This window comes from Oryx dammah, unplaced genomic scaffold (genome assembly GCF_014754425.2).
Source record: "Oryx dammah isolate SB20612 unplaced genomic scaffold, SCBI_Odam_1.1 HiC_scaffold_20, whole genome shotgun sequence".
Taxonomy (NCBI): Eukaryota; Metazoa; Chordata; class Mammalia; order Artiodactyla; family Bovidae; genus Oryx; species Oryx dammah.
Genome location: NW_024070204.1, coordinates 51,067,171 through 51,092,251, shown reverse-complemented (window position 1 = coordinate 51,092,251; position 25,081 = coordinate 51,067,171). Strand labels below are relative to the sequence as shown.

General features: G+C 41.2%; 1 protein-coding gene and 1 non-coding gene across 2 annotated transcripts in view; both read left to right on the top strand.

The window, feature by feature from the left end:
- The window catches only part of PDE4D (phosphodiesterase 4D), a 377,805-nt gene that overhangs the window by 229,621 nt on the left and 123,103 nt on the right, over positions 1–25,081 (top strand). The window lies entirely within an intron of this gene.
- On the top strand, positions 23,577–23,648 carry TRNAW-CCA. Its single transcript has one exon. It is a non-coding gene; the product is annotated as a tRNA-Trp (tRNA).

Genomic DNA, 25,081 nt, shown 5'->3' with positions numbered 1-25,081 from the left:
AATACAAGAATGAAAAAACAGTGATGAGCTAAATGTTTGATGCCAGTTTATTCTTGGACATACACTGATCACAGTGCTAAATTCAGTCAAAGGAATATAGAAATGCCTGTTACAATAGGAAGATCTCCCTTCACTAGAACAGTCGTGACTTGCCACCGTTGTCAAATCAGGCTGAACATATGCAACGACACGATCGTGTCTCCAGCTTCATGGGGTTTGACTCACAAGGGAAATTTCTAATATGTCATCTTGAAATCAAGTATTAACTCCAAAGCAGAGCTAAAAAAACAATGTCACTTCCACAATCCCGTAGAAATGTTAATCATATCAGCATGCCATAAATGCCATGAGGTCCCATGCTGTGTATGTAACAGATATAGGGAAAGGAACTTTCCTTAAAGAGAGGATGAGGCTAGTGTTATCTGCTTTTGTTCATTATTATATTCTTCCCTCTTCCATTAACTGTTTTAAAAAGCTACAGCTTTTTAAATATGCTGAATAAAAGTTGAAAATATTATTCCATTGAATAAGGTCATCTGAATAGCTTTGAATTTCAGTTAGTTTTTATTGCATTTTATTGAAATTTTAGTTTTGAATCTCAATTACAACTTACATGTGCATTGAACATGTAAATGTCATTTAGGTCAGTGCTTTCCAAATGGCACATTTGGAATTAGATTTCTAGTGAAGGTTAGATAAGTATATTTCTCATGAATATGACAGTAAGTAAGGAATGTAGCTTGTGTTCAGTCTCCCACATGTTTGCTCCAAGGGCTGAGGGAAATCACTATCTTGGCTCAATTTTTAATCTCTAACCCGTGACATACCATTAGGAAGTCTAATGTATGCAGAGAATGCTTAGTTTACCTTACCTTTAAAGGTTATACCTTTAATTATTCCAGTGGATTGTGGGTGAGTGTATCAGACCCATCTTTATAAGGTATATCATTGGAATTTAAAATCTTATTTCTCTTAAAGTGAAATAAACTATGTAATAGATTCAGAGGGCGTAAAGTGGGGACAATTGTTATACAGATTTGCACATTGAAAAAAATAAAGTTATGAAATGGTATGGTTGTGCAGAGCATCAGAGGGGCAAATATAAGGATCGGGAAATAAAAGAAGGAAGAATGGTCAGCTGTAGCCACGCATGATCAGAAATAACGACCTGCATCACAAAGATCCTCATCTCTCTTTCGTTGGGAAAATTCTGCTAAGTCACAGGTTCCTAGACTTTGGGATTTCAAATTTTTAAAAAATAAATAAATAAATAAATAAGAATCCAGCAAAGGAGCAAAAGATTACCAACCCATCAACTCTTTTTTGGCCAAATAAAGTTCTTTTCAACAGAGCAACTGCTATATGCCAGAACCATGATTTTATATGAGGATATCTATATCCTATATCCTACATACATGTTATACCAAAAAATAGGAAAGGAACAAAAACAGCAGTCATTCCTAAAAGGGGACTTTGAAACCTTTCATTAATGTGTGTGTGTACGTGTTTTGTGTATGTGTAACTATGTTACACTGACCTTGTGTGCGTGCATGCTAAGTCACTTCAGTCGAGTTCAACTCTTTACGACCCTTTGACTGTAGCCCACCAGGCTCCTCTGTCCATGGGATTCTCCAGGCAAGAATACTGGGGTGGGTTGCCATTTCTTCCTCCAGGGGATCTTCCCGACCCAGGGATCAAACTCCTGTCTCTTACGTCTATCTCCTGCATTGGCAGGTGAATTCTTTACTACTAGTGCCACCTGGGAGGCCCTACACTGACCTTAATATTTTTGTAATCATTTCACCAATACCCATAATGTTTAGAAATGACCATGATAAAATCATTCATAAGAGTATGAAATTATTCCATATCCACTCAAAGATAACTTCTAGTGAGAAATACAGCAACTGTTGAACATGACATAAAAACCCCACTCTATATGACATTTTTATTGACCAGCTAGTTGCATATTAGGCACTATAATAGGATTTGAGGATATGTAGGTGAACAGCTTGGTCTTCCCAAGTGGCTCAGTGGGTAAAGAATCTGCAGTGCAGGAGATGCAGGAGACGTGGGTTCAGTCTTTGAGTCAGGAAGATCCCTTGGAGAAGGGCATGGCACAACCCACCCCAGTATTCTTGCCTGGAGAGTCCCATGGACAGAGGAGCCTGGCGGGCTACAGTCTATGGGGTCACAAAGAGTTGCATACCACTGAGCGACTCACTTTGTGCATTATAAAAAGACACCATCTGTAGGCAAATAGATTACAAAAAAAGCTATCCCCTTGGATGGATAAATTAGAAAGTGAAGCCCTTTACTCAGGTTTACACAGGCCTGCCTTCTGGGAGCATGGCCACGTGGATGGAGCCTTTCTAGAAAAGGGTTGTAGAGGATGGAAGAACATGATCAAATTTACACTGTAACTTATTAGTCTGGAACAGTTAGAGGCAACTCAGCCGTTTCTATTTGCTTGAATGAAGTGGAAGCCATATCAAACATTTAGAGTTGGCTAAAATATTGATTGGGTGCAAAACTTTTATTAGGTTGGTAGGTGAGACCTAGGGCTTCATTTAGAAAGGTCAGTGCATTTTCTCTAGTGCCCCAGGCAGAGTTGATTGGTTCAGGGCTAAATCATAAAGATGAACACTCTTTTCTGAGTCACACACAGGTATTTTGACATCTCAGTTGACTTGATTCACATCCAACCTAGAATTTACTCAGATCACTCTGGTTTTGCTTATAAAATTTAGGTGAGCCACCTTAAACAGGCCTGGCTGTAATTTGTTTCTGAGTTAAACACTATTATTTTTTTATATTAGCTTATTGATTTCTCCAAAGAGAAAGCATCTCAAGTCTGATACACTTTTTTGTTAACTAAATGAACCAAGTTTTGCAGTCATGTGGTATACAGTGAAAATAGGCTTTACGGGAGGTGGCAGCTTAGGTCGCAGATGGACAGCTAGACTTTCCAAAGCCCTTGCGTTTTTAATGTGGGTTTGCCTTTAAGTTGAAGGAATTACTTGGGCTTCTTATCTTAGTTTACACAAAGCTACTTATCGTCTAGATGAGTATTGGCAGTTTGTCTCAGAAAAAGGAGAACCAGAAACTCGCTCAGCCCATAAGTACTTACCTTTAAAGTTGCTCTCACAGACCAATTTCAAAATAATCCTTGAAGAATCTTTAAGAGCACAATTGGTAGCTACTTGACATTCAGTTGCAATTAAACGCTCAGTGCAAAATGCATTTTACAGAAATTTATCATGCTGGCCTATGCTGATGTTTGGTTCGGATCATTAGTTTCCCACTAGAAAAATCCTTTAAAGGAATATACCCTTCCCTTTTTAGTGGTATTCCACAGCTCTGACTCTGGTCCCAGGGAGAAAATACTCTTTGTCCTTTGTTTGTGCTACTTTATTTGTTCTTACCAATATTATGATTATCCCCATTTGTTTTTTTGAGCATCATTGGTATCATTATCCTTTAATAAAGTTTCTCTTATGTGCCAGACATTGTGATAGGAGCGTAGTAAGCATCATCTCTAACCCTTTCAATAACCCTGCAAGGTAGGAATTATTCTTCCTGTTTTACAGATAAGGAAACCAAGACTGAAACAGATTAAGAGATACCCTAAATTTTTAGAGTAGCAAGTGGTTAGGTCAGATTTCCAATTCGGGTCTGACTTGGAAGCCATCTCTTTCAACTCCGTTCCATCTCTTCTCCTTCATTCTGAACCAGAATGTGATATATATCTGTCCAAAAAGAAAGTGCCAAAATGTGACTTTAAAAAGTAGTCAAAGTTTTCTGCAGAGAAGGCAAAACTAATACGGAGAGTGCTGGGGGGAAGGAGTGGCATGAAGATCTTAGGTAGAAGTGAGGAAGCATTAAGCCAATGGCTTGAATCAGGGAGCAAATAAAATACATTAGAATTATAACGTTACAATCAGGTGGCTGGAAGCTAGGTAGTAAATGCAGCAGAATGATTGCTGGATACAGGGGGTTCACGTGTTTGGAACCCAGAGAAATCTTTGCTCTTTCTTCCCAACTCTATCATTACTTTAAAACAAACAAAAAAACTTGAATTTCATGTATATATTCTTTTGTAAAATAAATTCAGAGTTACTCTTCAAACTTTTATTAAAAATGGGAAAGTCCTAGGCAAATGGATTTGGGCTTTAAATAATCAGCAGCAATGTGTTGTAGTAGAAAGAACAAACCATTTAGTGTGGGATAGTTTTGAGTTTTTCAGTCCTGACACTTCATAGTTATGTGGCTTTGAATAAATCATGAACCACAAAATCCAGGCCTCGGTTTCCTCACATGAAGCTGGAAGGGTTAAACGAGGTGTAAGCAGACGCCCCTTTAATTTTGTGATCTAAATAGTTCCAACTGGAATTAATGATGGTGCGTTTCATATGTTGCAGAGTGGCTTCTTCCAGTACAATGACTCCTGCGAAGTTTATTGTGGGGGGCTCAGTAACCTTCAGGAGGAACCATTGTTGTTTGGATGCCAAGACCATTTTAATGTGTCCCTATCAAAGATTGGGAAGATGAAACTTACCTAGATGTGCAATTCTGTCATCATGTTAAATGACCTTGAGTCTTTAAACATATAGATTTGAACTGGAGACATTTCTGTAATGTTTTGGGGTACATTTGGGTCATGATAAACTCCATTGCCAATGAAAGTTTCGTCATCATCATGACAGCTTCCCTCAAACTGCTGGGTAGGTAATGGATGTTAGCCAGTAGGCTAGCTTATAACTGGAACCTTTGTGATCAGGCCTCTTAAAAACTCAGGAGTGTTTAGAGGAAAATGTTAAATTCTCAAGAAGCTCTGCTCATACTCAGCTGTTATTATTGCTATTACTATTGTTATTCAGCTGTGAGTCCTTCCTCTCTATGTGTTCAACCTCCTATTTTTCTCTTATAAGAAGGAGAGGGGTGTTTGCTGCACTCTGGAGAAGTGAAAATGGGCTTGATTTTTGGACCTGGGTTTGAGTTCTGACCCTGAGAGTAAGCTAGGAGCACTTATCTGAGTGGGTCTTGTTCACAGCATGGTATAGGGGGAAATCACCTTATCAAAGGCTTTAGTGAAACCTTAAGACTAATCAGAAGTAGGTCAACCACACACACAGAGAGAGGCAGATCTCAGAAAGCTGGGACACAGAGAAGGCTCTGTGATCCACCTAGTCCTCTCTTCTCCTTTTGGGATCTTTGCAGGGGAAAACACTAAGGAACAGTTTTAACTGGCAAGTTGCCATCCGGAAGAAAGATGTCTGGCTGAGCTCTTGCTAGAAAAGAGGAGTGAGTCCCTTTCACTTCAGAAATCCGTTCCACGTTTTACTGAGAGCCCAGACTCGGTGAATAAGAGGAGCCTCTGAGGGCTGGTTTCTGATGTCGCACTAGGCACGATAAGAATGCCATTGACGTCAGCAGAGTCATCATCAGGGAGAATGGCACCCCAGCTCTTGAAACCACACCAAGCAATTGCAGTGCTTTTGAAAATTAAAAGCCGGTGCTTGGGGGGAGGGGGAGGAGGGAAGGAAGGGAAGAAAGCAAAGACGGGGGAGCGCTGGCTCCGGCTGCTCTCTTCTTTCTTTTATGCATTTCCTGTATTTTAAAAAGACAGGCACGCGGGCGCTCCTAGGCACTGCGCGCGGACCGTAGCCTTCGCTCGACCTCCCAGGCACTTTAACCTGAATTGGTGGAGGGCGGAGGGGAGGGGGAGGATGGGTCAGAGAGGGAGACCGGCGAAAGAAAGAATTTATAATTTGGTTAACATTTCTGAATTCAGAGAAAACAAACCATGCCACCCAGGTGCTGGACAGAGGCCCTAAGCCGCAGGAGAAAATAGAAGGCTGGAGAATGAAATTGTTGAACTAAAACTGATACGCTTGAAATGCGTGTTGTGAATAGATGACAAAGGTGGGATTAAACACTTCAAAAGAGCTATTACAAAGCAGCCTCCTTTCCCCACCCCCAACCCAGCCTCACCGCGGGCTCTTGAGTGTTTGCGTGTCTGCCTGAGAAAATGACAAAGTTGTGGGTTTGCAAAGGGAACACTGCGGGCAGGTTGTGATTTCAGCTTTCAGAGGCCGCTCCAAGAACATCACCTCCAGCTGTAATTCAAAGGGTTCCTCGGCTGGAAAACGTCTTGGAGGTTAGGAACTCTTTGAAAACAATTCTTTAGTGTAAATTGTCCCCACTTTCAAATTCCACCATTAATCTAACCCTTTCATTGTCTTCCCCACTCCCTACTGTTCTACCAGCTTCACTCTCACTCCAGTCGCCCCCCACCCCCACCCCTCCCAGCAACACTAAAACCCCGCAGGATAGACTGGATGGCATCCGTGTACAGCAGCGTGCTTTATTTTACAGCATTGATTGGCGGCTTCCCAAGGCCATAAAATCTTTTGCTGATCTGATTTTAATATCCATATCCTTCAGCAATACCAGAAAGAATGGTTTCTGTGCTGGAGAAATGTTAGAAGGGAAACAAAAGAACATATGTGCATAAAGCAGAATCTGGCAGAAAATGTGGATTTCATAAATCGCATTATTTGAAGCTCCTATTTGAAATGGACTGGTAAGAATGGAGCATGAAGGAGAAGCACAGAAAGGGTTCTTTCCAAAGACCCGTTGCTTTTAGAAAAGACAGAAGCAGTCAGCTGCAGGCCTTTCAAATGCACAAATAGTACTTGGGTGGAACCCCTTCTCCCTCCCATTTTGTTCTTTAAAAAAAAAAAAAGTAAAGCCTACATGAAGATGGGCTTCTTCCTTTATTTAATGTGATCAAGTAAATACAGGGAGGAGTTTAGCAAAACAGATTGGCTAAGTACAGTTAGTGTATTAATGCAGTGATGCCCGATTATCCATGTGGTACGGTTGGTTACCCCCTCTGAAAGTTCCCAGATAAATCAAGGCGACCTGGCTCATCCTGGCTATTTTCTTTTTGTTTTCATTTTTGTTTTGTAACAAACAAAGGCTTATAAATGGAGTCTCTCTTTTCTTCCTCCGTCTCTACTTTTCCCCTTTTTCCTTCCTTCCTTCCTTTCATTTAAAAAATACTACTTTTTTTAACAGCAAAAAAAAAAAAAGTTTTCTGAAGCTGCAGTCCCAGCGTCTTGGAGGCTCCTGGGTTTGCCTGAGTGGGATGGGAGCCTTCTCTCCAGTTGCAGGTACCCAACTATGGGGAGGTGCACTGGATGGTGGGTGAGGGTGGGGTGGAGATGATGAGGCAGGAATCAGAGCCTTCTCACACGTCTTTGTCCACAAAATCTTTGATGTGAATCCTGTTAACACAGCACTGACCAGCGGTTTTCATTCTCTCCCCCTTTTTGCTCTGCTGCCTTGATTACAAGGGTTCTGGCCCATCTCCTCAAGTTGTTCCTGTTCCCATCGCTGTGTCTGTCATCCCCCCATCCTGTCCCACCCCTCCCCTTCGGTGGTTATCCGTTATTCTCTGTCCAGATCATTTCCTCCAGCCAAAAAAAAAAAAAAAACAAAGCAAAAGCCTCTCTCCATTCTTCCTACCTACAGATTCCTTTTGTCTCTTGCTATTCCTTACTCAGAGCAGGAACACTCCCAGACCACAGGGATCCATCATCCCCTGGGGTGCCCTTTGCATCAGGCACCCTAGCAGGAATCTCAGAAGCGCGCCCCCACCCCCACTCACCCCCAGTCCGGGTGTGTTTTAGAGATGTCAGGCTCAAATTCACTGAGCTCTAATTTGCAACAGGAAGTCCTAGTGAGCCTGATGAGGGATGGGAATTAGCAAACAGGGTTGGCAGTCAATTGACAGAGGAAGCTTAAGGAAGGGGCTCATTTAGGAAAGGAAAAAGAATTTAATCCTTTTCAGGTGTGTTAATTTCCTTTATGGGCAGAATTACTGTGGACTTGGGGGCATTTTTTAGTCTTTCTTTTTCCCTAAGGTCTGGCCTCATTTCATAGGAAGGAGGAAGGATAAATGCAGTGAATTTGATTATGGACACTAGCCTAGCCCTCTCTTAATGAGCCATGGAAACAAAATAGCTCAATCTCCCCTAGCTGCTGTAATCCAAAACTAGAAGCATTGAGAGCAGTGTGGCTTTGGTTACACATATTTGTAGTACAGTCCTTGCCTCGGTGTTTGAAATGTTCATCGAGAGATCTGAGGTGTCTTAGTTCTTTGAGTAGCAGCTATAACTTTTTCAGAACTTTTCCTCGTTTAGGGGAAAACAAAAAAGAATGAAGAGATCTAGAAAAAAATCTACAATTTAGAATTAACAACTATTAATATTTGTCATAGCTGCCCCTGATTTTTTAACTAAGAAAAATAAAACAGTAGAGATTAATTTGAATATCCTATTTCCCTGCCACCAGCAGCAGCCCCATTTACCTTCTCCAGAACAACCTCTGCCATAAATTTAGGAAATAGTCCCCAAAATAAAATACAAATATTTTATTCATAAATAACATACTATATTGTTAAAAACTAATCAATATCTTTTAGCTTAAAAATTGTTATCCAACATTGTGTTCCTTGGGTTTTTTTTTTCCCCTCTCTTTCCTTTTCCACTATATAATTTCCACTAATTGACTGGTTGCAGTAGATCAGTGGTAAAGTAAGTGATATGAGAAGGTTACTAGAATAACCACTTTTAGAAGGGATCCCAGATGGGGAGGCAAGGTAAGCTGCAGTTGCTTCAGTCGTGTCTGCTTCTTTGCGACCCTACGAACTGTAGCACACTAGGCTCCTCTGTCCATAGGATTCTCCGGGCAAGAATACTGGATTGAGCTGCCGTGCCCTCCTCCAGGGGATCTTCCTGATTCAGGATGGAACCTGTGTCTCTTAAGTCTCTTGCATTGGCAGGTGAATTCTTTACCGCTAGCACCACCAGGCTACAGAATGATCAGAGCAGAATTCAGGGACGTAGGAGGGAAAGAAGCTTCTGGTCAGGCCAAACTGTGGTATATGAGGAGAGGAAAGAGGAGAGCATGGCTGAGTCAAGACGAAAGCAAACTTGCTGGGAACCAGTTAAGGACGAGCTGGTTTTGCAGCACACTTTTCTCTGTGACCTCAAGCAAACCACAGCCTCTCTCTGCTCCTCAGTGGTCCTCAAGTATAAAATGCCGTTCCCAAGTCCCCGAGCCAGAATGCTAGTACTAGAACTCTTCTCTGAGTTAATAACTAAGAGATTGAAGAACTAGAAGGGCATTATGATTCGTATATGCCCATCAGAGTAAAATCAGAAGTTGGGCTCAGAGTAGGAAAAGTTACTCTTCTTGAGTATGTTTTCCAAAAGATATACCTTTTCAGCAGTTTCTGTGGTAATGCGAGGATTGACTTAACAGTTGGTCAGATATTTAAAATGGCATGCAGGCAAGGCCTGTCCGTTAAACAGTGCTGACTTGCTCAGGGTACAACTGACGCTCAGACAATTTAACCATCCTGTTGTGGGTCGAATAGCTTATAAGCTGTAGAACCAACATTTGATCCCATGTCTGTCCACCTTTCACAGATTTTTTTTTTAAGATTTTTTAAAATGTGGACCATTTTAAAAGTCTTTATTGAATTTGTCACAGTATTGTATCTGTTTTGGTTTTCTGCAAGTGATAGCTTCGCTCCTTGACTAGGGATCGAACCCACACCCCTTGCATTGGAAAGCGAAGTTTTAACCACTAGAACTGGAAAGTCCCCACAAACCTGTTTTGAACTGCTGTGCTACAACATGCTACCCCAGAACAGGCTCCTTGCAAAATGCAGTTACCTCTGTATACATCTTCACTATGTAAGCTGCCCCACCCTGAAGGTTTCATATTTAAAAGGACATACATATTTCCTATCTATATGTTTTAGGGGGTAGGGTGTCCAGAATAGACCCTTAGAAGGAGGGTTTAAGCATGCTGGTATTAACAATTTCAACGTTGAAAGCAGGAAACTTGGTAACTAATATTTTCAATGAACTGGAGAAGTCACAGGTTTTGGAATCAAATGTTTTGATGTCAAGACAACAGTGTAGGAACAAAGGACTGGAAGTGTTTGGCAAAATTAAGAAGGAAAAGAATTTGTAAACCACAGATTATGGAAGGGAAACAAAGATTACCTGGAAAGAGTTCTGTGGTTTTTTTTTTTTTTAATCAAATGAATTACTGGAGTTGGTAGAAAAAATAAATATCAAAGAAAGAATTGCTGATAGGAAATTAAATAAAAATGCAGTGGAGATATTTTTCGAGTTAGGCAGAGTACATCATGAGAAACACTGGGCTGGAAGAAGCACAAGCTGGAATCAAGATTGCTGGGAGAAATATCAATAATCTCAGATATGCAAATGACACCACCCTTATGGCAGAAAGTGAAGAGGAAATAAAAAGCCTCTTGATGAAAGTGAAAGAGGACAGTGAAAAAGTTGGCTTAAAGCTCAATGTTCAGACAACAAAGATTATGGCATCTGGTCCCATCACTTCATGGGAAATAGATGGGGAAACAGTGGAAACAGTATCAGACTTTATTTATTTTGGGGGGCTCCAAAATCACTGCAGATGGTGATTGCAGCCATGAAATTAAAAGACACTTACTCCTTGGAAGGAAAGTTATGACCAACCTAGATAGCATATTCAAAAGCAGAGACATTACTTTGCCAACAAAGGTCCATCTAGTCAAGGCTATGGTTTTTCCAGGGGTCATGTATGGATGCGAGAGTTGGACTGTGAAAAAAGCTGAGCACCGAAGAATTGATGTTTTTGAACTGTGGTGTTGGAGAAGACTTTGAGAGTCCCTTGGACTGCAAGGAGATCCAACCAGTCCATTCTGAAGGAGATCAGCCCTGGGATTTCTTTGGAAGGAATGATGCTAAAGCTAAAACTCCAGTACTTTGGCCACCTCATGCGAAGAGTTGACTCATTGGAAAAGACTCTGATGATGGGAGGGATTGGGGGTGGGAGGAGAAGGGGACAACAGAGGATCAGATGGCTGGATGGCATCACCGACTCGATGGACCTGAGTTTAAGTGAACTCCGGGAGTTGGTGATGGACCGGGAGGCCTGGCGTGCTGTGATTCATGGGGTCACAAAGAGTTGGACACGACTGAGCGACTGAACTGAACTGAACTGAAAGGTGGAAGACTAAGATGAAATCCTGAGGCACAGGGAATAAATCAATACAGAGACCTGCAAATTCTTCATGTTGATTTATCTTTAGAAATTAAATATGTCATTATACTATCAGTACAGCATGTCTTAGCTGATGGACCAAACAAAACATCTACAAGCTTTGGGAAATGAGAATCTGCAAAATTGACCAAAACCAAAAACAAAACAAAGAAACAAGATGAAGAATGCCAATTTAAACACCCTAATATAGAAAGCTAGTTCTCATTTTAAAAGACTCTGAATCAGTATTTTCCCTCAATTCTGTTATTTAAGTTAGAGTTATTATTGACTTAGAAGAGTTTTTTCAAAATGCGTTTTTAAATGGAAGGCTTTCCACACATTGAAATGTAAAGTGGTCTTACAGGGAGAAATTGTTTAATGGATCAAGGATTTTATTGGAATTATGGAAATCTTTGTACCTAGATAGAGATTGCAGCTGCGTAACATTGTAAGAGTGCTAAAAATGCCACTGAATTGCTCACTTAAATTTTTCAAATTTTATATCATGTGAATTTCACCTCACCAAACTGTGTTGAGAGAGAGGATTTAGCACTAGTGAGTGGTTATAGCACAGCTTTATAAGTTAAAAAAAAAAAAAAGTGGCCTTGGCTATGATAAGCCTGTGATGTTCTTGAGAGTTTACTTTGTGTCTTATTGACACTGGAATTTGCAGTCCTCAAGGGTGCCTGGCACAAAGATGGGATTCATAAGTGTTTGATCAAAGTGAATGATCAAAGTGAATGATCAAAGAATGATCCTGGGGTCAAGTCATATCTGGTGAAGTCCACTTCATGAGGTGGTCACTTGACTATGTGTTGTAGGATATATCCAAAGAAAATCAAATGGATATATCCAAGGGCACAATCAAATGAAAGTTACCTTCAACTGTTTTTTAAGTTGGTTGATTGAAGGATAATTAATATTTTTGGATTTTAGAGTGTTGTAGGTTTGATTTTGTTTTGAATTTTCCCCCATTAGCTTCTGTAGAACTGCAGATTACAAACAGGGCTCTCTTCTTTCTTGCTTCTCTGTCTTGCCCTTTATATCCATTTCTCTGAATATGAACTGTTGGAAAGGTTGTGAATTGAAATGAATCACAAGGTGTCTCCACCATATCCTTCTTGGAACATGGTTGAACAGCTGATGTTAAGCCATACAGCAGAGTTCTATGACTGAAAAACAGTGTGACTGCAATGAAAGTCACTGTCTTCTAAGTTTTCTTTATTATAGTCTTCTGTTATTTTCTTTGTCATCTTAGCACCATTGAAAAAAATACAAGTTGGAGTTGGGATAGGAAAAAGTAATGACAGTCCAGTGTTTTTAAACAGTAAAAAATTCAGGTTTCATGAAGTTTATCTATATCCTCTGCTCTGGTGTTAGAAACTTTCTGCATACACTTTCTCAACAATTATTTCAAATCCCCAAATAATATATTTCTGTAGATAGAGTCACATGTTGATAGCCCCTATACTCTATATAGAGGGCTTTACTTTCCTCTGCTCTCTTGATATTTAATAGTATTGATAATTAGAGTTTTTCTAAAAAGCGTTTTGTTTTCATTTTGCCTGCCTATTGTTAGGAGTCCTAGATCTGTAAACCAAAAACAAGGTTTTAATAATTTACAGAAACTCACTCTTATGAGTAAGATAGCATCAGCTATCTTCCTTAAAGAAGAAGGCAGGCAGTAAGTTTGAAGAATTTTAGAATATTACTACCTTATTTGATTCTCAATAAGACTTTAAAAAAATTTATCTTTTTCACCACAGTTTATACAGATCTCTTACGCTTGACTTCACTCTGGTATCTTGTCTTCTTTTCTTCCTTCAGCCTAATTTCCATCTGTAAGGTATTAAGCATAAAACAGAATGACTGTGAAGACTTCCAAAGCTAAACAAGGTATTGTTTGAACTGTGGTGCATTTGCCACTGATGCTGAAGAGGAGAAAGAGGACAGATGCGTGAGCACAAGAAAGGGCATCCAAACTAGAGGACCAAAGCATGGTCCTGAAGAGACAGGAGAAGGAAGTCAGGCACACTGGGTGGTGCAGAGAAAGCAGTGCTGGGAGTACTCGCTGAAATGTGAATAAACCCTTTCCTGTTTAAATTCCATGTTCTGATGGTTACTTCATATATTTAAAAAAAAAAATAGTGTATGTAGCAAAGTCACTGAGGCCTCTTCCTTAAAGTCATCACTGCTATGGACAAGTGCCAAAGCAGACCTACCTTCTATGTGTGTTAATAGCTTTATTCACTTCTTTGAATTGCTCTGTTCACTGTCAGCAAGTATTTATTCGAGCATCTTCTACATGCCGGGCATCTCAGACCTGGGATACACAGGTGGAAAAGATAGGATTTAACATTTACACAGCTTGCTTTGTAGGGAAGAGATGGACAGATCACTAGATAATGAAAATACAATGCATTTAAAGTGAAGAGTTTTTGAAGTCACAAAGGTCACTCGATGGAGGAGGTCTTCAATGGCTTTGACCAGTCAAAGTAGGGAAAATGGCCTGTGGAAAGTTACAAACTTAAGAAATACCTGAGGTATTTGAGAAACAGCTCTAAGGTTCTATAAGGCTAGAAATGAAAAGACAACATGGGGCCTTGGAAACTGAAGCTAGAAAGCTAGAATATTCTGGTTTTCACTATACACTGCGCCAGGCACCATGAAAAATACAAAAAATAGAGAGGTATAGCTATGGGCTCTGGAGTCCACAGTTTAATTTCGATACATGGATATATGTCCACGTTGGATATTAATTCCTTGGGAGGTTATAGGTTACTTGGTCCTGGAAGTATTTAAATTTATATTCAGTTCAGTACAGTTCAGTCGCTCAGTCGTGTCCGACTCTTTGCGACCCCATGAATCGCAGCACGCCAGGCCTCCCTGTCCATCACCAACTCCCGGAGTTCACTTGGACTCACGTCCATCAAGTCAGTGATGCCATCCAACCATCTCATCCTCTGTCATCCCCTTCTCCTCCTGCCCCCAATCCCTCCCAGCATCAGAGTCTTTTCCAATGAGTCAACTCTTCGCATGAGGTGGCCAAAGTACTGGAGTTTCAGCTTTAGCATCATTCCTTCCAAAGAAATCCCAGGGTTGATCTTCAGAATGGACTGGTTGGATCTCCTTGCAGTTCAAGGGACTCTCAAGAGTCTTCTCCAACACCACAGTTCAAACGCATCAATTCTTCGGTGCTCAGCCTTCTTCACAGTCCATCTTCACAGTCCAACTCTCACATCCATACATGACCACTGGAAAAACCATAGCCTTGACTAGACAGACCTTAGTCGGCAAAGCTAGCTCTAACAGGAAATTGATACAATATTTTAATTGTAGTAAGAAGAGCTGGATTAGAGTCTGTTGCAGCAGTGTGCTGGTAAACCAGTTCTCCTTTCCCTCCTTCCTCATCAAAACACAAACAAACATAACAAAACCTGATTGCATTGTTAGCCTGTTGCCAGGGTGTAAATACTCCCACCATGGCTGATTTCAAGCCACCACTGATTAAACAGCCCTTTTGCAAAATTCTTAAATATTTAAGAATTGAGAACAGCCTGAAATATCTTTGCAATAGTAATTCTATAATTCTTAAGGTCAAGTAAATAATGGAACCAGTAAATCATATGTGTTTGTTCTCAGTCACTCAGTTATATCCAACCCTTTGCAACACCATGGACTATAGCCTGCCAGGTTCCTCTGTCCATGGGATTTCCCAGCAAGAATACTGGAGTGGGTTGCCGTGTCCCCCTCCAGGGGGTCTTCCTGACCCAAGAATTGAACCCACATCTCCTGTGGCTTCTGCATTGGCAGGCAGATTCTTTACCAGTGAGCCAGCTGGGCAGCCCCAATAAATCATATGGATAAGAAGAGAAAGGAGAGACCTTTGAGAGCTAGATTAGTCAGGATATGCTCCATGGAGAAAGTAAGGCTTGGCTTGGGTCTTATAGAGAGGAGCAGGCATCCCAAATGAGCGCACAGATGTTAAATCAAAGATGTTTGTGACAAGGTGACAATCTCATAGAAGTTCGGAAGTCCAGGTTAGTGAAGTTAGAAGCGATTTAGATTGTGAAAGCCTTGGCCATCAAACTAAGATGTTTTGGACATTAACCTAGTTAGTAGACAGTCATTCATGGCTTTTGGACAAAGATGGGCATAGCAATGTTTTGACAAAAACAATATTTTAGAAAATTTATTTGACAATAAAATGAAAAATTGATAGCAGTGAGACCTTAGAATAAAATAATATGCTGATAACTCAGCTGCAATCTTGGAATTTTGTAACACCTTGTATGTTGAGAAGTTGTAGCCTAGAGTGTTGGGTCCAGTTACTGTGAAGGCAGTAAAATAATAGTGACTAAGTGTGGAGAAACTCAGTTCAGATGAAACTGGCACACAAACCCACTGTGTACTGTAAAGTATTTTTATTGGTACAAGTCTTGCCATTATTGCAGCTAATGATGATATTGAGTAATTGCCAACTATTGTTAATTACTTAAAACCAGTGCCTAAAGCAAGCTCTCATCTTGCAGAAAGTTGCCTTTCTTTGAACTTTAGAAAAAACCTTGTTTGAAACATGGAACCTTAGAACAGGAGGTCTACCCTCGCAGCACATCTGCAGCCAGTCTCATTCCTGCTGTCTTTTCCACCCTTTCCTCTTCCACGCCTGCCCCCTCCGTCTCCGGGCCAATCCAGCTTTCCAGGCTTTCCAGTCTTTCTCCTACCTCTTGTCTGGCTGCACAATCATCATCCACACAGCTCTGGGTCAGTGTCTCCTTTCACCAGAATTCCTGCAGCCGTGGAGGACTTGCAGAGCGTCTTTCTTAGGACTCTCTTAAACTCTGAAGGTGTTTTCCGACACGCACTGCTTTGTAATTCAGTAACACGGCACTTGTGGTTTTTTATGGCAGTTTTTTAAAAGCACTCAACGTAAGAAAGAAAGGAAAGGTAGTAAAGCACATGCACATAAATGCTCACTGAGCACGTTCACACATGTTCTTGTCAAATATTATTTTCAAAACCTGTCTGAGCAGGTCTCAGCTGTGTAAATTTGGTAAATCAGGGTTAGAGGGCAAAAATTCTGTTTTGTGTTCTCATAGTAGAATAATATAATAGCATGTATGTTATAAAGAAATCCAAAGGATGAGCTTTCTGAAATTCATTCCTTCTTTTTTTTTATTAGAGGATAATTGCTTTACAATATTGTGTTGATTTCTGCCACATATCAACAGGAATCAGCCACAGGTATACATGTGCCTTCTCCCTCCTAAAACCCCTCTCCGTCTTCCCATTCCTTCTTGTTTAATCATAAAATGGGGAATTATATCCTTTATATCATTTTAATTTCTTGAATATATTTGCTCAAGAAAGTACATTTTAATACAGGTTAGTACCATACATGCTGAAAACAAGTTGCTAATGAATTTGGGCAAAGATTCCTATTTCATTTCCTGAACCTTCCTCCTTTTTTGGCTATAGGTTTATTACTTTAGTACTCCAGCAAGCATTAAGTTACCAGTTCTCTGACATAATAAATGTATTTTGTAATAATAATTATAAACCTGCCAGAATGTCATAGAAGTTACATTGTTGGGTATCTAAAGAGAACCAAAAATCATTGCAAAGTTATTTTAAAACCGTTCTTAATTATTTATGTAATCATAGATTATGGCTTGCAGAAGATGCTGATGAGATCATCCTACAAACTAGCTGTGTAGGTTCCATACAAGGGCAGTTCAGTTCAGTTCAGTCGCTCAGTTGTGTTCAACTCTTCGCAACCCCATGGACCACAGCACGCCAGGCCTCCCTGTCCATCACCAACTCCTAGAATTTACTCAAATTCATCTCCATTGAGTCGGTGATGCCATCCAACCATCTTACCCTCTGTCGTCCCCTCTCCTCCTGCCTTCAATCATTCCCAGCATCAGGGTCTTTTCAGATGAATCAGCTCTTCGCATCAGGTGGCCAAAATATTGGAGTTTCAGCTTCAACATCAGTCCTTCCAGTGAATTTTCAGGACTGATCTCCTTTAGAGTGGACTGGTTGAATCTCCTTGCAGTCCAAGGGACTCTCAAGAGTCTTCTCCAACACCACAGTTCAAAAGCATCAGTTCTCCGGTGCTCAGCTTTCTTTATAGTCCAACTCTCACATCCATACATGACCAGCCTTGATGAGACGGACCTTTGTTGGCAATGTCATGTCTCTGCTTTTTAATATGCTGTCTAGGCTGGTCGTAACGTTTCTTCCAAGGAGTAAGCATCTTTTAATTTCATGGCTGCAGTCACCATCTGCAGTGATTTTGGAGCCCCCCAAAATAAAGTCCGACACTGTTTCCACTGTTTTCCCATCTATTTGCCATGAAGTGATGGGGCCAGATGCCATGATCTTAGTTTTCTGAATGTTGAGCAGAAAAGGTTGAGTTTATTTACCAACAAGGGAAATAACTCTTGGAAAATAAACTCAGCCTTTTCTCTATGTAGACACTGTGTTTTGGTAAACATGACGTATACATATACCTCAATTATTGACAGCAACATACATTCTTACTATTAAGAATTCAGCTTTCCATCCCTCACAGCATCCCCTTTTTCCTTTAATAGATCATCACAAAGAAGGAAGAAACACAGGCTTTGAGTACCCAAAATAGATACTCACAGCATCACCCTGTAAAGATAATGCTCTTCACTTAGTAAGAGAAATGTATACCCACATTTTAGTGATGATTCATACACACTTGGTTGGGTTGTTCCAAGCCTTCCATAATTGGATGGGCAAGTTAGAAAAGGGGTGGGGGGAGGGTAGGAGATTCCAGGGAAAGGAAAGCCACAACTCACAGTAGCCAAGTGACAGCTGATGGCCTGCAAACAAAAGAAGAAACAGAAAATCTGTCAAAAGCATCCGAAAAAGCACAGCTGTCTTAGGCCTTTTGGAAAGGTGCAATAAGCTCAACCTGTTTTGTTTCTTTCTTTCTTTTTTTTTTTCTTTCTTAAAATTTTTTAGTTTGCCTTAGGGTATATCCAGTTAACAAACAACATTGTGATAGTTTTAGATGAACAGAAAAGGGACTCAGCTATACATATACATGTATCCATTCTCCCCCAACTCTCCCTCCCATCCAGGCTGCCACATGACACTAAGCAGAATTCCATGTGCGATACAGTAGGTCCTTGTAAGTTATCCATTTTCAATACAGCAGTGTGTACATGCCTATCCCGAACTCCCTAACTATCTCTTCCCATCTTCCCCCCTCGTAACCATAAGTTCTTTCTCAAAGTCTGTGAGTCTGTTTCTGTTTTGTTAGTAAGTTGATTTGTATCATTTCTTTTTAGATTCCACAAATAAGGGATGCCATATGATATCTCTCTTTCCTGACTTACTTCACTCAGTATGATGCTCCCTAGGTCTATCCATGTTGCTGCAAATGGCATTATTTCAAGCTCAACCTGTTTTGAGAAACCTAACAGCATCTCCATCAGGAGAGTTAAGTGTAAAAATTGATGTTCAAATTGGTGACACTGAGTCATCAAAAAAAGGCTGATATATTCTGCTCAATCAGTATTGATTTTCTATTTAATACTATAAAGAGATTTTCTATTTTATGCACTTAAAAGTAAGGGAGAATACTCCAAACCCAACCCTATCCCCTTCAAAACTTCCCCTGGTTATTTCTCCATCCGTCATATTCTCTCTTTGACATACTGTCTAGTGACTTCTTTCTCAGACTGGTTGAGTTCCTCCCTTCTTAAGGAAAAAATTCCCCTCTCCTTTGATGCTGTGTCAACCATATCTCTATTGATTTTCTCACACAGACTTCTGGAAAGAGAGTTGATACACACTACCTTCATTTTCTTTCTCTCCTGTTTATTCCTCAATCCACCAGTTGCAGCCCCCCACCCCCACTCTATTTCAGCTATAGTTCCTTTGATCTAATTGCCAAATAAAATGCTTTTCAGCTCATTTCTTACTAGGTTTCTCTAAGACAGTTGTCTGTTTCTCCTCCTGGCTTGAGGTCTTGCATTCTTTCTGTTTCCCTCCTTGATTTTTGTTCCCATCATTCTAGACTTCCCAGGATACCAGTCTCAGTCCCCAGCTCTCCCCAGTCTTAATGTTCTCCAGGATTCACTTATGCTTTCTTGTTATTTTTAATCACTATCTTCATGCTGATAATGCCTAAATTCATATCCAAGCCTATCTTAGCCTCATCCATGAAGTTTTAAAATTCCTCTACTAATATCTATTGGAAATTCCCATCTGAGTATCTCACGTGTGCTTAGTCACACAGTCGTGTCCAACTCTTTGTGACTCCATGGACTGTAGCCAGGCTCCTCCATCCATGGGATTATCCAGGCAGGAATCCTAGGGTGGGTAGCCATTCCCTTCTCCAGGGGATCTTCCTGACCTAGAGCGTGAACCTGGGTCTCCTGTGTTTCAGGCGGATTCTTTACCATCTGAGCCACCAGGGAAGCCCTTCAACTGAGTACCTGATAGGATTATCAAATTCTTGAAATCCAAAGTCAAATTTAAAATGCTTTTTTCCGTGCATTTCTTCCCTTTTACATATTTCAGCTGGCCATACTACTCAGTCATCCAAGCACTTCACGTTCAGAAAATGAAAGAAAAATGAGTAACAAAAGATATTAAACCTCTTCAGATCTAGCCATGCAGAGATAGCCACTGCTGCTACTTGATTTCTAGTCTCCCAAATGTCTGTGTACTTCTGCATATTTTTAATGAGATCACAATATTTGACCATTTACTGCTGTGACATCTTTTTTTGTTTAATAAAATATCTTTGTTATGTATATAGTTTGATTGAAGTATAGTTGATTTACAATGTTGTGCTAGTTTCAGGTGTATAGCAAAGTGAATATATATACACACACATATATTTTTTTTCAGATTCTTTTCACATATGAAAGTGAAAGTGTTAGTCACTCAATTGTGTCTGACTCTTTGCAACCCTATGGACAGTAGCCCACCAGGCTCCTCTGTCCATGTAATTATCCAGGCAAGAATACTGGAGTATTCCCTTCTCCATGAGATGGTTCCAGCCCAGGGATTGAACCCAGGTCTCCTGCATTGAAGGCAGATTTTTTACCATCTGAGCCAACAGGGAAGCCCTTTTCACATATAGGTCATTACAAAGTATAGAGTATAGTTCCCTATGCCATACATAGGTCCTTGTTGCATATCTGTTTTTATATTGTAGTGTGTATATGTTACTCCCAAAATAAAAGTGAAAGTGAAGGTCACTCAGCCATAATCCAACTCTGTGACTCCATGGACTATACAGTCCATGGAATTCTCTAGGCCAGAATTCTAGAGTGGGTAGCCTTTCCCTTCTCCAGGGGATCTTCTCAACCCAGGGATCGAACCCAGGTCTCCCACATTGTGGGCAAATTCTTCACCAGCTGAGCCACAAGGCAAGCCCAATAGTACTGGAGTGGGTAGCCTAACCCTTCTCCAGAGGATCTTCCTGATTCCTAATTTATCCCTCCCCCGTTCCCACCTTTCCCCTTTGGTAACCATAAGTTTGTTTTCTGTGTCTAAAGAAAGTTTTGAACTTTCTTCTGCTTCAAAATATACTTCTTAAAATGGTTTTTGAAGTTGTTCATATTCTTGCCAATAATGTTATTTACCAACAGTATTAAGCATTTATATAATCTTTGTCAACTTTCTTGCTTTTTCCTTAAGGAAGAAATGATTGAAAATGAAAAAGAAAAAAAGCGTATAACATCCAACATGAAAATAAGCTCCCTGGAAAGGAGGAGAGAATTCCTTGTTAGATGATAGTAGCAGTAAGATTAGCCTAATTATGCTCAATAAGTAATGCCATCAATTGAGTGTTTTCTGTGTGGCCCACAGTTCTGAGGACTTTGCATAATCCTCACCATAAATCTGGAGAAGGTAATGGCACCCCACTCCAGTACTCTGCCCTGGAAAATCCCATGGATGGAGGAACCTGGAAGGCTGCAGTCCATGGGGTCGCTGAGGGTCAGACATGACTGAGCGACTTCACTTTCACTTTTCACTTTCATACATTGGAGAAAGAAATGGCAACCCACTCCAGTGTTCTTGCCTGGAGAATCCCAGGAACGGAGGAACCTGGTGGGCTGCCGTGTATGGGGTCGCACAGAGTCGGACACGACTGAAGTGACTTAGCAGCAGCAGCAGCACCATAAATCTGTGAAGTTGGATAAATTATTTTTTCTTATTTTATAGGTGTAGAAACCGAAATGCAGAGAGGTTAAATAACTAGCTCAGGGACACATAGGTAATTCACAAGAGTCTGGTATCAAACTCGGGCAGTCTGTTCAGAGATCAGTCTCCTGACGGCATTGCTAATCTGCCTTTTGTTGTACCCTAGGGCATCCTTTCTACTGGAGTGTACCATTTAGCAGTCAATTTCTTAGAATAAAACTAATAAATAATATAGCTGTTTGAGTTCTCAAAATCTTTAATGGATAGTAAAGACAAGCAAAAAAGATACCATTTCTATGAGATAGTAATGAAAGTTTCATTTATTATCGATGGTTATTCCAGTTTGTTTTTGATAATACAGTAGGCAAAAATATATATATACCCTGCTTCTCTGGTGACCCAGCGGTAAAAAATTCACCTGCAATGTAGGAGACGAGGGTTTGATCCCTGGATCGGGAAGATCCCCTGGAGAAGGAAATGGCAAACCACTCCAGTATTCTTGCCTGGAGAATCCCATGGACAGAGGAGCCTGGCAGGCTACAGTCCTTGGGGTTGCAAGAGCCAGACACAATTTAGTGACTCTAAGCAACAACAAATTTCAGGTTTAGTATAATTTTCTAAGTACACTCGAAATGGAAGTATTGCTGCATTTTCCAAATCATGGTTTAAAAATTGTGACTTCTTCCAATCTGCTAATATCGGAAGCTAAATTTATATTAGGTAAGGGATAGAATGAAAGAGGCCCCCTGCTGTCAATTCCCCCTCCCTGCCTTACTCTGTCATTCACATTCTGTTTGCTGGTGAGGGTATGTTGTGCCTGTTGTATGTCAAAGTATAATGTCTGATAGTTGTAGATACACATGGAAGGAAGGAAATAAGGAGGAAGACGGGATGGAAGGAATAAAAGAAGGATGAAGGGAGGAAGGAAAGAAAAGATGGGGGAGGGAGGGAAGGGAGGGGAAGGATTTCTCACACTGGGAGGAGGTTGGAAAAATCTCCAGATTTACTCAGCCGCCTCTAAATTTGCTCTAATCATAGCTTCCCCATCTCTCTTGCTCAGACCAAAGTTTGGGGATATCTTTATGTGTCTTCTTTCTGTCACATCTCATTTCCAGTCCATCAGGGGTCCTGAAACCCCTACAGTCAAAACACACCTAAGGCCCAAGTTCATTTCTGCTGCTGCTGCTGCTGCTGCTAAGTCACTTCAGTCGTGTCCGACTCTGTGAGACCCCATAGACAGCAGCCCACCGGGCTCCCCCATCCCTGGGATTCTCCAGGCAGGAACACTGGAGTGGGTTGCCATTTCCTTCTCCAATGCATGAAAGTGAAAAGTGAAAGTGAAGTCGCTCAGTCGTGTCCGACTCTTAGCGACCCCATGGACTACAGCCTACCAGGCTCCTCTGTCCATGGGATTTTCCAGGCAAGAGTACTGGAGTGGGGTGCCATTGCCTTCTCCAAAGTTCATTTCACCACCTCTAATTTCCTCCCTATTGCAACCCACCATCTTCTCTGGCCTGAAGGACTTCTATGGCCTCGCAATAGGTCACTCTGCTTCTACCCTTGCTGCACAACAGCCTGTTCTAAGACAACAGCCGATGCAGATCATATCATGCCATTCCTCTGCTCACAAACTTGCCATGACTCCCCGTCTCCCTCAGAGTTAAAGTGCTTATCATGACTTACAACCTGATTTGGTACTTCTTTCATCTCTGGCCTTCTTTCCCATACTTCTCCCCCTCATTTACTCAGCTGCAGCCACACCAGGCTCCTCACTGATGTCCAAGCACATCAGGTACACATACATCTTAAGAATTTGCTGTGTGACATGCTCTTCCCAGCCAGTAACCATAAGCCAACTCCCTAATTTTCCTGATTTTTGCTCAAGTCTTATCTTCCCCATGAAGCCAGCCGTGACTATCTTATTTTTACCTGCATCTTGAATTTCCCCTATTTCCCAGTCCCGGCTATACTGTTTGTATGTTTGTTTGTTTTCATACCATGTCTTTTGTTCTAACATATAATTTATTACATTTATTATTTAGTAATACTGCATTTTGCCAACCCTCCTCTAGTTCCAGCCTCATGCTTGCTCACTCATAGGTCAGAAGGAGCCAAATTGAAACATTTAAAATATGCAGAAAAAAAAAATAAAATAAAATATGCAGAGCCATCCTCTCTGAGAACAAAAAGAAAAGCCAGGAGAAAAGATGAGTTGTGGGTAGAAAGCTAAGCCACTTCTCTCTAATTCCCTGGTGGCTCAGTGGGTAAAGCATCTGCCTCCAATGCGGGAGACCCGGGTTCGATCCCTGGGTTGGGAAGATCCCCTGGAGAAAGAAATGGCAACCCACTTCAGTACTCTTGCCTGGAAAAGCCCATGGACTGAGAAGCCTGGTAGGCTACAGTCCGTGGGGTCGCAAAGAGTCGGACACAACTGAGCAAGTTCACTTCACTTCACTTCAGAGGAGAAAACGTCCAAGCCCTGTGTGACACCAAGAAAGGTGTCTGGATCTGCAAAGTATACAGGTAGAGATCCTTTGTTCTTCTTTCTCTCTTTAAAGAAACTTTCATGGGACTTCCGTGGTAGTCCAGTGATTAAGACCACCCTCCCAATGCAGGGGGCCTGAGTTCAATCCCTGGTCAGGGAACTAGATCCCACATGCCACAGCTAAAGATTTCACATGCTACAACCAAGGCCCAGCAAAACCAAACTAAAAAAAAAAAACAAAACCAAAAAAAAAAAAAGAAAAACTTTTCAAGCTAGAATTTGGAAAAGAATGCACTTCTGGACAACCCTCCATGGTATTTTGGCATTGGTAGGAGGCAATATCTTGTATTGGTTCAGGGTGCCAGCTCTACAGTCACACTGCTCTGAATCCCAGCTCTGTCATCACTACTTGTGACAACTCGTGCCTCCTAACCTCAGTTTCCATAGTCGGAAAAGAGGGATAATAATAGCAGCACCCTTAGGAGGATTAAACAAGATAATCCACACGGTGCTTGGCTCCATGCCTGGTGCGTGGGCAGCGTTCAGTAGAAGTTAGCTGCTGTATGCTGCAGAGCTGCTAGAGCTACTATCCTTGTAGAAATTTTACATGGAAAATGATGTGTGTGTTGGGGGCAGATTACCTAGGGGTGTTGCCTCAGGAAGAACAGTCGGCCACCCACACAGATCCTTACAGAGCAGTGTTTTCCTTGGTGAACTCACCGTACTTCACTTGCACATCAACCAAGCAGTCTTAGAAATGTGATCTTGTGCTTCTCAGGAACGATGATGTCCACCTCCAAAGCCCACAAGAGCCTTAAAGCTAGAATATCAGTTGATTCCTTAAAAAGCTACAAAATGTTTTGGCCCCACCAGTGCAAACATTGTCTCTCTGTAGGTAAGTTCAGAAATGCCAAATGCCTGCATAGTGTGGATTTAGAATAAGCAGAGTCACCCGTGATCAAAGAGTTTATTCTCTCCTGGTTCTGAGGAGCTCGGCCCTCCAGGTGAGCAGGAGAGAGGGTCTTTTTCGGAGGGCAGGCTCACTCCCTGGGTCCGCGGGTGCTCCCTATCTCTAAGGGCAGTGCATGTCAAGTCTCCTCTGATTTACCTGCTAGCCACCCTCCCTTGAGGGCTTTCCAGGTGACTCAGTGGTAAAGAACCCACCTGCAGTGCAGGAGACACAGGTTCAGTCCTTAGATCAGGAAGATCCCCTGGAGGATGAAATGGGAACCCACTCCAGTATTCTTGCTGGGAAAATATCATTGA